The following is a 15557-nucleotide window of genomic DNA, read 5'->3' as shown; positions in this document are numbered from 1 at the left end:
GAAGAGCACTTAAGTTCAAGATAGCAAATTTATGGTCTATACACAGCTACAATTGAGTCCGTAGCTACTGTTATTCATTCAGACCTCTCCTCAAGAAACAAGATAGGAAGTAGTCATCATTAAGATGATCATTGAGACTGAAATCTGGCCTTCGTGGATTTAAGCAGATGTAATGACTAGGGGGAATGCTACTTGCAGTCAGTGATGGTCTTGATTATGATCATCATCATAATGGCTAACAGTTATTGAGTATTTATCGTTCAGTGAGCACATTATTTACATTCTTCATTTTAGAGATGAGGATTGAGGCTCAAAGAAAATAAGTAACTTAGCCAGTTGCTAAGTGTCAGTGCTATGCTCTTTTATGCTCTTTTTTTTTTTTTTTTTTTTTTGAGACGGAGTTTCGCTCTTGTTACCCAGGCTGGAGTGTAATGGCACGATCTCGGCTCACCGCAACCTCCGCCTCCTGGGTTCAGGCAATTCTCCTGCCTCAGCCTCCTGAGTAGCTGGGATTATAGGCACGCGCCACCATGCCCAGCTAATGTTTTGTATTTTTAGTAGAGACGGGGTTTCACCATGTTGACCAGGATGGTCTCGATCTCTTGACCTCGTGATCCACCCGCCTCGGCCTCCCAAAGTGCTGGGATTACAGGCTTGAGCCACCGCACCTGGCTATGCTCTTAATCATCTGAACATTTCTCAACAATTATTTCTGAGCACTTCTTATGTACCAAGCACTGTCCTAGTCAGTAACGATAAAATGATTAGCAAGGAATTCATGGTACCTCTTCTTATGAAGCCTCTTTCCCAATAAAGCAAACATATAAATAAATGGGAAAATCTATCAGATGCTGATTACAGGCTAAGAAGAAAATAAAGCCGGTGATGAGTTGACATAAAAAATGTCTGGGGTAGAGGACACAGGTTGGGGGAACTTTACACTGGGTGCTCATAAAGGTTTGTATTAATTTTCTGAGGCAGGATTGAGCCTGATGAATTTAAGGAATGTAATTAAGACCAGTGTGACTGGAGCAAAAAGACAAAGGTACTCTAAAGATTGGGATTTTCATCTTAAGAATGATGAAAAGTCTTTGAAGTTTTTAAACTAGAGAGTCACATGATAAGATTTAAATTATTTACAAATTCCTTTGGCTGCCTTGTGGAGAATGGATTGAAAAAGGGCAAAACTGGATTGAGGAATTACTAGAAAGCTATTGCTTTCTACAGCTATTGTGGTCTGCATGGATAATGGTAGCTTGGGCTGGGGTGAGTTGGACTTTGTAAAAATGAACGGATTTAAGAGATACTTTTGGAAGCTGAAAATTGACATGGTGGAGGAGGTCAGGGTCAACCCTGTGAACACTATTCACACTCCTTCATAAGTTGTTTAGTTAGCCAAAACTTATTTTCACAAAAATCCTAATAAATATTGAACTTTAATTCACCTGTATTTCTCATCACACATGCTAAGAGTTCCAGCGAATGGTAAGCCTCCCGAGACCAGGAGACATTGTTCCCTATTCTACCACCAGGGGACACAGCACTGATAGGAGGCTCTTACTATTGATTGAATGAAGGTGTCATGGGGAAAACAAAGGAATACATGAAGCATAATAATTAATCTCGTCCTGACATATCCAGTGTCAAAATTAAATTACTAAATTATAGAATAAAATTACCATTAAAAGTAGATTGTCTTCAATTTTGTTAATTTTCATCATTGAAGGTTAGTTTTTTTGTTTTTTGTTTTTTAATCCTCTATGTAAATGTGACTTCCTTGATTGAAAATCATTTAAGCAGAAAATTAATTTCCCAATGTTATTTTCATACATTGCCCATATAAGTTGTACAGTTTCGGAGAGGGATTTAGAAAACAGCAAGATGTGAGAATAAAATAGAAACTGTCATCTGAAAAGTTTTTTGAAATGGATTTTTGATCTAGAGAGTTTTCCATCAATAGTTCAAAATCGAATTTGGAAAAAATGATGGCTTTTCTTTAACATGTGTCTAAAATGTGAATTTTAGGAGAATGGGAGATCGATTAAAGGAGAAAAGAGCCTTATTTTTCTTAAAACTAATGAGAAATTTGTTTTAAAAATACATAAATGTATAAATTTTAAGAGATAATTAGAATCTCGGAAGAAAGGGGACTGTTCATTTATGTATAATATAAGCATTTAGTCAATGTTTATTGTATTTCTGTAGCCCAGTGTGTAAAGATTAAAATCATGAGTTACTCCTAGGCAAGCAGAATAATGCAACATAGGCTTTTCCAGTGGAAATCTACTAACCTTACACTATTGAGGAAAACCCAACATCTGCATTGAAATAAGGACATTCTTTGGACTCTTAAGAAATTACAGGCTTCATTTTTGTGGGTTGAAGTGTTTGGATAACTTGATAAGGAGATTATATGATTCCCTTATAGGGATATTTACTTAGCATTGTTTTTATTTTGTAACAATAGCAAATGACAAATGTAACTTCAGAAATAGGAAACAAAATGACAATTATATCCCTGGATGATCAAAGTTGTGAGATCAAGAAGTTATAGAAATATTCAGCTTTCTTTCTCGTTTCACTTCTACTTTTAAGATTGTACATATTTCCTACCAGATCTGCACACTCCCTGTGGTGGAGGAGGTCAGCGTCGAGCCTGTGAACACTATTCACACTCCTTCATAAGTCGTTTAGTTAGCCAAAATTTAGTTTATTTTTACAAAAGTCCCAATAAATATTGAACTTTAATCCACCTATATTTCTTAAAATTCTGTATGATCTTGATTGTGTATTTTTTTTACATATATAAACTATCTGATGTTATTCTTTTTTAGTATAGGATTACTTCATACAAATATTTCCATGTTCTGGCATTATCTAAAGATTTATAATTTTGGAGAAAGAGTATTATTCAATGAACCATAATGGCAAATCCTATTCCAAGTTTATTAAAAATGAGTTTAGATTCAAACCCATCTCCTATATGCATTATTTGTGCTACTCAAAAGTATATCCTGCAAGAGCAATATTATTCTTAATATTACCCTTTCCCAGAAGAGAAAAATTTTTAAATGTGCCTCATTTAATGACTTTTAAATACATATAAAACATTCTTTCAAGCATTTTTTGAAAAGTGAGTAAAAAATGTTTAAGAAAAAAAGTGTTAACTTTATGCTTTAAGGAAAAATATTGAAAATGTTACCTGGAGTACCTCACTTTAGGATGACAGTGCTGCCGTCCCAACTTTCCTTTGGAGTTGGGAGGATGAGTGTAGTCTCCTTACTGTTCTGGCTAGGTCATTGTCTCATTCTGGGAGCTATCAAGCACTCTCCTGAGATTGCCTTACAAAGTCCAGTAGAAACATTCCATATGTGAACTCCCATAGATAGCATTTACAACAGACTGTACAAGGTAATTAAGATTGGGTAGAACGATGTTGATATCCTGTGAGTCATTTTTATATTGTCTTCCTGTTTATATTCTAAATTTTGTAAGTATTGTTTAGGACTTTATTTGCTAGTCATGGGATTTTATTTAAGGTAAAAATCCGCATCACGCAATGTATCTTGCAGAAGCAGAAGTGAATTTTAGCAGATGACATATTGCCATAAGAAAAGATTGTTTAAATGAATCATATTTTTGCTTTGTAGTTTTGCCCCATCATTCTGCTTTTTAATTAAATAAGCTATAATGTTAGGTTTGATTAAAATATTATTGTTAGAAAATTTGAAACTCATGGGGCTTTTAGCCTTACGACTGAGACTTTCATTTTAAAAATAAAATAGCTGAATTAAAAAGTAGTTTGCTTTAGTTCAGAATACATACATAAAGTGTTTAATTATTAAATGTGAAAAAAGTTTTGATTAGCCTGTTACATTTTTTTAAGCTTGACCAGAATCTTTCTAAGAAATATAAAAATTTTAAATACTGAAGCTAAAACATGTTAATGAACTAAATCAAAGTTGAAATATTTCTAATTTTATCTATCTTCCCACGTTTTACCCTTAAGTATTTAAAATATTCATAGACAAAAGCCATCCCTTATCATTTCACTCCAGTTAACAGTGCATAAACTGAAGTTTGGATATTTTCTCAAAAGATGTGGCAAAATATATATTTCAAGTGCATTAACCACTTTCCTTAAGCTTCTGAATATAAATGAGTTGCCTGAACATCTCAAGAGCTTGAAAGTTTATCGTGATGGAAGCATAGATTGCAAGTGAATGTGTTGGCCTTGTAAATTCTACTCCTGGAACTGTAACATAAGCGTCTTCTTAATTAAAGGATGACGCAGTCATAAATTTATGTATACCATGACACTTGGAAGTATCAAAGTTTCAACTTTCCATATGTCAAAAGAGGAGAAACGGTTATTTTGATACAGTTGAATGTTATGTTGGAAATAGGAGTCTTTTCACTGTATTTTGCCCAGACCCAGGCTGGCAGAGTTAACTCAAAGTACTTGATCCTTTGGAATACTCTTTTCCTCCCATTTCTTCTGTCTTTCTACCCTGTCCCCTTAAAAAAAAATCATGATATAGAAAACCATACTTAGTTTATAGATGAGAATTCTTAGAATAATGTATTCTTTGTCAAGCATCAGACTGAAGTTATATTGTTTTGTTATATCGAGTTTTTATCTTGATATGGGGTGCTGCAAAGCCGTGTACAATAAATGTCAAGGGTAGTGATTTACTGACAACAATTAGGAAAAGAGCACTATAGAATGCACAGGAATATTTTCAGAAATGGGTTTTATTATATTTCATAGGCACCACTCACTTTACTTTTGGTGGGTTTTAATATTTGAATCAAAGTAATACATAGGAGGTAAGTATTAAACCAACAGATTAAAGCCCCAGGTCCCGGAGCCCCTCATTTTGGTTGTAGCTCTTGGTGTAGATGCTATCGTGTGAGGGCTGCTTTCTTTCAATGGCTGGTTGTCATTCAGGCTGGGTTGTCATGTGACTGCCTGTCTGTGCCTGCTGTACAGGTGAGCGGATGTTCTGCACAGCAAGTGTAGACAGGCAGACACATGACAACTCTGTCCAGCCAGGCCCTTGGTTCCTTCAGGTTTCCTTTGCTCATAGATACAATCAGCCTGTGTTCCAGATTTGGTGATTTTGGAGAGTAAGGGGAAAGGGAGAAAAATACACAGTATAATTAAACATTAAAACATTATGGAACTAAAAACAAGTTAGACTTTTGACTTTATTCAGAAAGTACATTTATACATTTGTTCCAAATGTGCTAACATGGATAATTGGAATAGCAAAAAACTCACATTAAAATTTTAAGGACGAAAAGAGATTAAACACAAGGTTTATTCTTAAATCCAATTCATATTATTACTGGCCCACATGTAGTCAGAGTTCAGAGTGATTGAACCAGATGCTTTTCCTCTTTGCAAAAAACTGCATATTTTAATACTGAAGTTAAAGATAAAAACTATGTTTATACATGTTTCTTTTAGTAGATAAGTACCATAACCTTGCCCATGAAAAAGAAAATTATCATTTACATGGAAATGGCAGCCTTTTCAAAATAATTAATGAATCTAATGTATTTGCCAACCCAAGCTACTGACTTTGGTATCTGATGCTTTGATAATAGGATTTTACAAGGGAATATGTTTTTACCAATTATATGTTAAACGACAGGAACTTATTTAAATGTCTCATTTTCCTTTTAAATGAAGTTTGTAAGTGTGAATGTGAAATCAAATTAAAGGCAGTTGTGAGCTTAACTTTTCCACCTCTTAATTAACTACAGGGTCATGCTGTGAATCAACAGGGTATAAACTAGAAGATTGTTATTCACAGTGATGCTCAGACTGTGTTTTGGATATAGTTAGTACAATATAGTTACAAAATAGTGTCTTAAATACAGAAAAGTCAAATTCATTTTATATCCAACAATTAAAACCAGATCCTTTGAAAAATTTTCTTCTAATTTATATAAGAGCTAATAGTGTTAAATATACATATATAAAATTTAGTTCTGGTGAGTCAAGAATAATTCTACTATTTTAATATCAATTATCAACTCACATGTGTAGAAGTATTAAGCAAATTCCCCTCCCCTTTTAAAAACAAAAATATCCAAGTAGTCAAAATTCCAGTAAGTAAAACTTCTTAAAAAAAATACAGTATTGCACAAGGATTGTATAATTAGAAATTTTCTCAAAGAACTTTAAGAAAAACAAGTAGTTTGTGATTTATCTTTAATTGTAAAATTCTGAGAAAATAGCAAATACAAACTTAATGGAAAGCAAAATAGTTTTTAGATACTGAGAAAATGACAATTTTCTACAAGTCTGAACTTTTATGCAGTGATTAGATAAGGTAATGTTTTAACAAAAGCTAATAGGTGCCATTTTCTGTATATTTATGTAATTTCAAGAAAACAATTTTCTGATTCTGTTTCTGGCCATCACTTCCAAGTAAAGGAACTTTTTTTTTCTTGACAGAATAAAAAACATGAGTAAACTTGGCTGCTATTTAAATAATTACAAGTTCAAAGTATGCCAAAAACAAGTGCCTTAAAATACTATTGTGTTATTGTTGCTGCATTCAGTGCAACAGAAAGTAATTATAGAGTGATTCACTTACAAAGAGTATATTGGTAGAAATTTTAAAATTACTATAATTCCGTATAGCTTTTCCTCTCTCTCCCATAAATAATTTGATCCAGTTAACTCTGCTCAATTAAAGGAATGATGCATGCAACCTGAAAAAATAAAAAGAAATATTTGTGAGTTTGTATGTTATGCTTTAATAGAAAACAGTTTTATTAAAGCAAGATATCCTTTTTTTTTTTTTTTTTTTTGAGCCAGAAAAACCACGACAGTTTTTCAGGGGGAAAAAAATCTTGCTGAAAATGATTGTTCTTTTCATAAGGCTTTTGGACGATTTATGTTTCTGATAGATTTTAAAAACACACTCACAGTAAGTATGTGACATATGAACACTTCATAGTTATGGTAAACCTGCCCCTAAACTTGTTAAAAAGACAAAAGACTAAAAAACATAGTGACTTTTTTTAATCTCCCAAATTATAGGTTGAATAGTTTATTATTCCTTAAAATGCTAGCTAAAATATAAAGGAGTTATTTATATTATCATACCAGGTAATTTTTAGTATGTTTATTATTCCTTGTTTTCTTTTTGTCTTTTATTTCTTGTCTTAAGGGAAAAAAATGTAAGAAAAGAATTATCTCCTAAGTATTCTGTAGTAAAATTAAACCAAAGCAACTCCAGGAAACTGGTTGTCACGCTAAGTCAGAAAACTCAAAATGAAGATTTAATTATTTTTTCTAATTTACTTCATTATCTCTATTAATACTGATAAAAATTATTCATAAGGGACCTTTGAAAATGGGTAAATATTTATATCTACATAATTTACAAAACATTAAAGTAAAAAGGGATTTGAAGTAAGAAAGTTTCAATCTTAACTCAGGAATTTCCTGTCTCAGGTTAAAGCCTGACCTTCTAGTTATTTTAAGCCAGGATTTCTGAGTGATGGTCTCTTAGTTATTATTTTGACGTTATTGTGATGGGTGGGCCATTCTCCAGAGAGCAGAGTGAAATGCATTGTTTATAAAGAGCAGATCCCTTGTAGAGTAAGTGAAAGCTTTGGCATCTCTTTAGCGAGCATGGATGCTTGTGGATGAGTGAATTTTTTTACATTACCAAGTTGTACTTTTTATATTTCATAACAGCTTAAGACTTCAAAAAAAGCGGGGAAAATTCTTTCATTAGGATTTTTATGCCTAAACTCTTTCCCACAGAGTGAAATACTTGGGTGGTCTGTAGGCAAGAGGTGGGGGTAGATAGTATATTTGGTCTTTTACAAACATAAACATATTATCTGGGCCGAAAGCCTGAATGCCAAGCAGGAAGGATATTAAGCCTATCGACTAACTACAGGGAAGTGATCGGTGTGAAACTTTGTCCCATTGTAAACAGTCTGTCTTTGATTTTGAGATCTGTGGCCTAAAAGAAAAATGGTTTGAAAATTTAAGTCCATTGTTTTAGATTGATCCTTTTTCAATTAAGAAATTATGGTGTTGAAGCTAAGGCTCTGAACTTCCTTTCTCTTAGATGGCGGAAAAGTTCTTTTAACCCAGTACCTAGTCCAATTTATCAATCTTTCACAGGCTAACATGAAAAATAATTATGAAATTTCTATGGAGGGTAGTTTGGACAGACCTTGAAAACAATTTTCTCTTCATGACCATGTACAATGTTTAATTTTAATACACTTACCATTATATCCAGGGGTAGTTTTAGTTGAAGATGTTCACTGTTGGTTAGTTTCCTCTGGAATAGATTCCATGATCCCTAAAATATTTGTATATCTCCTTATAAAGTAATATCAAAATAAAATTAAACATTTTTCTAATTTAGCTGGATTTAGATACGGCTATGATGTATCTAAATGTGGGCACTTGGACCAGCGCATATACAATCCTGCCTTCATTCAGCAGAGTTTTATAAAATAAACTTTCACTTTTGATCTTTAATTTAGCCCATGTAATTGAAAATAAGTACTATTCCTTTTTCATTTGTTAAAAGTTTCCCTCAAAAATAAGTCGTTAGAACCACACTGAGCACGTGCAGGGACTCCTTGGTTACCCCTTTACAAAGTAATTCTTCTGTTTCTACTCCTGTACTTATGCCAAGGGGAACCTTTATGTCCCTTCTATCTCCAGACTACAAGTCATCCTGAGGGAGAAAATAGGTGAGGGACCAGTACGGATTCGTTTCATTGAAGCAAAAAGACTATTTAGCATGAAGAAAGAAATTTAAATTAAATATACATTAAATGAAAGCAAATTATGAAATACAATCGTTTCTAGAGTAAAAAATAACCCAGAAAATTTGAGAAAACTTAAACATTACCAAAGTACCTTCTTAGCTATTTTTCCTCTTCATTAATTGTATCAATTAGAAAAAATATATTTCTTGGAAAAATTAGCTCCTGTAAGTTAGTTTTTTTGTTTTCTTATGTGAAAGAAACTATAGATTTTTAATATCTCATTTGTTCTATTAAAAATAATTAACATGGAACTCTCCAAGTCACAATAGAAAATGAAAGGAAGATTTTACTGTATCATCTAAGTGAAAGTAGCTAAATTTCACCTTGCTGTTTATATTTTAACTAAGAATCATGAATAGATAAGAATACTTATGCGTTCTTTATACACGTTTTGGGGTGATCAGAAGGGTAATTTTAAAAAATAAGTTGTTTTGACAAAAGAAAACTTAGGGAACCTTTTATAATAAAATACTTTGCTAAAGAGAACTTGAGCCAATTTTTGAATTGTTGCAAAATGTGTAATTTAGTAAAAAATTTGTTCAGGAACCACACCATAATTTTAAAGAGTTTAAAATGGGATAAAAGAGATTACTTTTTTTTTTTTTTTTTTACAAACCCTGTAGAAGAGATGTTTTCATTATATAGAATTGTTTGGGAATAGAAATAAATGGAGGTTAAGAGAATTAAGGATGAGGCAATAACATTTTTCCAGAACTTTCTTTAAGGGACCCACTAATGTTCAGCACAGATCACATTGCAATCCAGACTTTCTCTATTATTTTCTCTATTAAAGTTTCATTCAGCTTGAGGGTTTTCTTCCCTCCCACCTTCCTCCCCCTCTCCCACCCTCCTTCACCTCCAGGACAGCTGGAAACTGACCAAAGAAAACTCCTGCCTTCGTTTACAAATTCCTTTTTTATCAGTGGTTTTTAGACAAAGTGCCTTATCATTTTAAATGCTAGGGAAAGCGGAAGCACTGGAAACTGTAGGCAAGAGGGCTCAGCTGAGCAGCATTTATCAACCATTCTTTGATTAAAAAAATATATAAAACAGATATGTTTACAGGAGTATCTAAAGATAGACATTTCTATTCCCTGATTTATTCAGTTGCTGACTCAATAAGTTGTGGGTTGGCGCTCTTCTCTGGGCAAATCCCAACTGCATTGTCTGGTAGGCAGGACTTGACAGGTTCTTCTTTTATTGTTAGGTACTATTATTCCTGGTGTTTATATTATAGAAGAAAATCTTCAGAAAATCAATATCCATATAGCATTTAAAAACCAGCAACTGTTCGCTACCTTGGGGAAAAATGACTTCAGTCCTGGGATGTTAAAACTTATACACATAGCCTTCATCCATGTAAGTTTTTAAGTCTCTGAATTATTGTTAAACAATTCAAAAGTAGCCTCATTAAACTATTCTTAAGTGGCTGGAGTGAATTTTTTCATATTTCATTTTGAAGTGGGAAAACTTTTACACTTAAGAAAACACTTGAATTATCAATCATCAGAAATCAAAAAACAGTAAATCGCTATGTACCACATACTTTTGCTCTTCTAAGATTAAACACATCTCTACCCATCACACATATACCTTTGTTTCCCTCGCATGTTAACACAAATAGTGGGCTCCCCACCAAGGTTCCCTTGGTCACAGACCAGGTGAGCAGTCAAGAAGGCCTTACCCGCTGGTCTTCCCTTCGGCGGTCTTTTCTCAGCAGTGTCCCGAGGGCTTCTTGGTCCCTCGTGTGCAAAACCTGTGAAGAAAAACACTGGATATGAGATTCAAAAAAAGAGCAAACAAATGTCTTCTCCTTGGAAACAGCCCATTTTGTCCCCAGCAGTTCATGGCGTTGCTCTCCCTTGCCCAGTCTAACCAATGTGCAGACTACTGTACAACGGCATTGTCCTGAACAGGTAGTCTGAACACTGGGGCGACGGAGCAGGATCTCCAGAAGCTTCCTTCTATGTACTTAAAATCCTCTCCCGGTCCTCAGGAAAAGCCTCCCTTCCTGCACCAGGGGTTGCATTCAGCTTTCCCCCCTGAATTCTGCTGCGCTGACTGAGACACTCAAGGGCTGTGATTTCCAGTCTTGACGTGGCACATTTGCTGCAGACTGGGGAACTGGCAATGAATTTAGGACCAGGAAAAGGGGGAGGGCTGGGCTGGAGAGTCCATATATGGGATGATGTCACCCTGGGGAGGTTTGGGTATGCGCTGTGCCGCTGGAGAGACCGCTAGAATCGCCTGCTCTCAGACATGGGTCTGTGCATAAAATGGTACCAGATGTTTTAGTGTAACGTTAAGCAGTCATTTCATCTTCAGGCCAGATTTTTTCCCTCAACTGGGCAGGAAGTGGGCCCCAGTATGGAAAAGCTGTAAAAAAAAGAGTCAAGATGTACAGTTCGGCTGTGGCCAACTGAAAGTGAGTTACTGTAGAAGTACAAATTTACTGTCTGACCCAGGCTAGAGAAGTAATTTGAAGATAGAGGGTAGATAAAATAGTAAACAGAAAGTTGAACACTGGAAGGCAGAGCTAATTTGGAAACCTTTTTGAGCTTTCCTGTGGCATTTTATTTTCTGGTATTTCACTCGTCAAAAAGAGCAGACAAGTTCTCTCTCTCTCCCTCTCCCTCTCCCCCACCCCCTTCTCTTTCTCTTTCTCTCCTTCTCTCTCTCCCTCCTTCTCCTGTCTGTTGGATCTGTCAGCAGCTTGCAGGCTGCTCTAGACTTGAACAGTAATTATAGCAACTTCCTGAAAGTGAAGCCCCCATGAAAAGTCTGGAGAAATGTTCTTTGTCATGGCCTCTACATGAATAATTAGTTCCACATGTGGCCTTCCTAGTTTCCCTCAGCTATTTTGGCTGGCTCTCTGAATGCTGTGCTATAGTTTGACCTAAAGAAACTTTAAAGTTTTGATTTCAAGCATCCACTCTGAAATAGCAACTCAGGTCTTCTAACAAATCGCCTCTGATAGATCCATGCTGTTAGGTATAACATTGTTTTTCACTGGTAATTCCTGATTCTGTTTTGATACTTTTGTTTTGTTTTCATGGTATTCTGTGGCTTAGTTTTATCTCTGGTTAACTAAATCTGTTGAAATTTGCCAAGTACTGCTTGACCAAAGGTTATAAGATATCAGCCCACTGGCATCAACTTTTCCTTCCCTGTTGTGGCTGTTTTCAATTATATATGCTGTTGAATATTCTGAATACGTAGTTCTCTCACTTTCCCTCCATAGGATTCTGATTAAAGCTAGAGCTGCCTCAAACAAGAGCTTGATTAATTGCCCTTCTAAAGATCAAAATGTGAGAAAATTTCTAGGTAGCTTCCAAATTTAATTTGACTAACCAAACTAAGAAACTTAGCATTCTTTAAAGAAGTACAGCCAAAGCAATTCATTTCTCCTGGCCTTCTGAAATGCTTTTCAGAAGTAGAAAGATATATGCTGCATTGTATATTTCAAAAAGCTGAAGTGAGTACTGCCCTAAAGCATTTGCTTTTCATAAAATGGCCTCTTTTGAATTATCAAATAACACATTCTAAAGAGTTCAAAAGTTATGACAAGCCCTTGTTATCTTGTGAGAAAGATTAAATAAGATAAACATGAATTATCTGGCATCTTAGGATGGAATAGAGATTAGCACTGGATACATCATTCACAGAAACATTTATATCCTCAACGAGAGTCAGAGGAGTGACTTTATATCACTGTACCTTTGCTTCCATGCTTAGGTCTTCAGGGCCTATTCAGCAGAGTTTGCACAAGCGCCATGAGACTCACCTCCCTTTTTTCTTTGTCACTGCTTCCATATTATTGGAAATGATGTGTGATGAAATACAATCTAATAGTTGTATTCAATGTGGATACCAACTCCATTCTTTTTAAAGTATCTGTGTGTTTACTCACGTGAAGTCCTCCTCATAGAGGAGCCCTGAGCCACTTGAGCCAGTAGTCAGCCAGCATTCTAGGTGTAGACCTGCTTCTGCCACCTGGAAGAAAGTGAAAAGCCTTTCTTTTGCCCACTTGCATTTATGTCCATGAGACATGCCTTGGAAATTTTTGTCAAGCAAACAAAAGGTGGTTCTGATCAGATTTGCTCCATGATTTCACCTTAGTACATGATTTCATCTTAGCTTTCTAATGGTTCTACTACCTACACCAAATAGGGATCTTACAATATTTCAATCAAGAGACTTAATTTTATACTTACCTTCATGACTTTCAAAACATCTTAAGGAATTTTCTCCCGAGGCAGCTATAAAAATTGAGTTCCTCTTAGAATATACATCCATCTCCTTGGGTTTCCAGTTAACTGTAGTGTTTGAGGGTGCTATTGCCTCCAAATAGTTCAACAAGTATTTATTCTTGGCTGCTCATGTAGTAGTCACAATACCAAGGACTGGGCATACAAAGATTAGGATCTGACTGCTGCCCTCAAAAAGCCCACACTTACATAAAACGTTAGGAATACTCATCTGTGACCAAGTGCAGTTTAAAAAGTCGATCATTCTGCTCTGAAAGTCCGTGGCATTGATTTGGAAATGGCTTAATGACTTTTCTTATGTCTATAAAGTTATCACTTGAATACCCAAAATGTATTGGGCCCTAGAAAGCAAAGTTAGATGTGACAAATACTTGACTTTGAGGAACTAAAGTTATTTAATTTGCTTATTTCAAAAGTTGTTGACCAAAGTGATTATTGAATCAATATATGGTTTTGAGTGACTACAAAATTTACTCTATTTGAAAGTGTTATGAAAAGAAAACACTGTTTCAGTTGGTTATTGTTCCCAATCTTGGCACATTTTTATGACTTTGGAAATTCTGAAATTGAAACCAGGACTGAGGCTTCTTTCTATGTACCTCTAAAGGGGCAGAGTTTCTAGTGTTTACAATTATTTTGTGATATCCAGATATGCATACTTCAGCTAATATTTACATAGCCTTAATTTTTTTTTTTTTTTTTTGTTACAAGACTAATGCACAAGTTCAAACAATAGAGATGTATGGCAAGAAAAAAATCATTATCCCTTCCAACTTCTTAACCCTTTCTGTCTTCCCAAACTAATGGTAATTGTTTGGCATGATTCCTTTGACTACTTTCTCAGCTTCTTTACAGATTACAAAACCCGTTCATGTATAATGTATAAGTTTCTTGTAACAACTCGTAGCTATTATTAACATCCCCATTTTATTGATGATAAAATTAAGGCCCAGAGAGCTTAAACGTTACTTCATCAGAGTACAGAAATGGCAGAACTCAGATTTTTTTTTTTCTAACGCCAATGCCTGTGCTCAGAAGAATATTACCAGCTTACAGAAACAACTTGTTCCCCTACCGAATCTTACAGTGCTTATATTTCCTGTTATTAAAATGCCAATTAATTATCTGCTGTGCTTTCACAGTTTTGTACGAGATGTTACCTGTACTATTTGTTATTTTATGTATTTGAACTTGTTTTTTCCTAGATAAATATAAGCTAATTGAAGGCAGGAACAATATCTTTGCATTTGCTTCGGCTCATAGTAGACCATTCAGTAAACTGTTGAAAGAATGAGTAAAGAGCTATATGGTATACATGTGGTTTCTGCTCAAATATTTGTCATGATAATAGCTTAAGAATTAAAGCTCTATTTTAAAAAATCATAAAAAACAATGTGCATTTAATATTTATATATGTGTACGGCAGCTACATACCAAATTGGACTATTCTTTTTAAAATAAATGTAAACATTGAGCCAACCATATTTCCTTGCTTATTTTTGGCCTTCTAATTTTCTGGAAGCATCCTGTGCAGCTATCAGTCATACAATCTTGTGTGAAAAGCAGGATCTAACCAAGTTGTAATGTTTCCTTTCTCCTTGTTTTCTCCTTCCCAGTTTGTAGCCAAGATAAAAATCTAGCTGACCTTAGTTCATTGCAAATTAGAGAATGTAGCCCCACTTAGTTAGGCTTTATGTTGTGTGGATTAGCACTTTTTTTTTAATTGGAGGCAGAGCAGTCCCCTAATCTCCTTCATTTCCTATTTTGTTAGGGCCCAAAGGACTAGATAAGTTGTAGCTAAGCGTTCCACTTTTCTCCCCTTGCCTGAATCACAAACAAATGGCTGCCCTCCAATCACTGCCGTGTAAGTGTCTTTTTAGACAGAGATGTAACATCAGCCTATAAAATAGAGGAGAAATATTTCAGAATAGTAAGAGATTTTCCTTCAACAACTGAAACAGAAGTTAAGTTAGAAGAGCTATAAATCATAAACTTAATGCAACTGATTTTACAATCTTCAGAATGCTTACAAAGGACAAAGATTGTGAGAGAATTGATTTTAAAAACATACATTTATGGATGCATGTTTTGTTTTTGCCTGTCTCTAAAATTTCCATTGCTGAGTCTGTTTATTTAGAAATCAGCTTCTAACCAAAAGCAGTATATATTTTATGAACATTCTTTCCTCAAATCAGTTGAGGAAGATAATGTTATGTCTTTGAGTTTTACTAACCACTGGCGTGCACAGCAGCCATTTTTATATTTCAGTAACATCATACATCCAGCAGACAAATCTTAAAAACTCTGCTCTGTTGGATACCAGTCACAAGAAGGTAAATATGTGATTTATGACTCCAGTAAAATTGGAAGCACTGTCTTGAAATCTTTAGGGGAAGGCAAGTTAAAGGGATCAGAAAATTGTTGCTGGCCTTTTCAGGCTGATTTTAAGTGAGAGCATAATAGGAG

At 34.7% G+C, this 15557-nt stretch overlaps 1 protein-coding gene and 1 long non-coding RNA gene across 11 annotated transcripts in view; one reads left to right on the top strand and one right to left on the bottom strand.

The window, feature by feature from the left end:
- DNM3 (dynamin 3) overlaps positions 1–15557 on the top strand; it is a 535391-nt gene that overhangs the window by 275289 nt on the left and 244545 nt on the right. The window lies entirely within an intron of this gene.
- On the bottom strand, positions 4783–10956 carry LOC104650945 (uncharacterized). Of its 2 annotated transcripts, XR_744522.3 has the most exons (4): positions 10700–10956; positions 10508–10579; positions 8271–8345; positions 4783–6729 (listed from the first exon to the last, which is right to left on the bottom strand). It is a non-coding gene; the product is annotated as an uncharacterized LOC104650945 (long non-coding RNA). The 2 variants fall into 2 exon arrangements; XR_005576748.2 differs by having other exon boundaries at positions 10508–10955.

This window comes from Saimiri boliviensis, chromosome 19 (assembly GCF_048565385.1).
Source record: "Saimiri boliviensis isolate mSaiBol1 chromosome 19, mSaiBol1.pri, whole genome shotgun sequence".
NCBI lineage: Eukaryota > Metazoa > Chordata > Mammalia > Primates > Cebidae > Saimiri > Saimiri boliviensis.
This window is presented reverse-complemented; position numbering and strand designations above follow the sequence as displayed.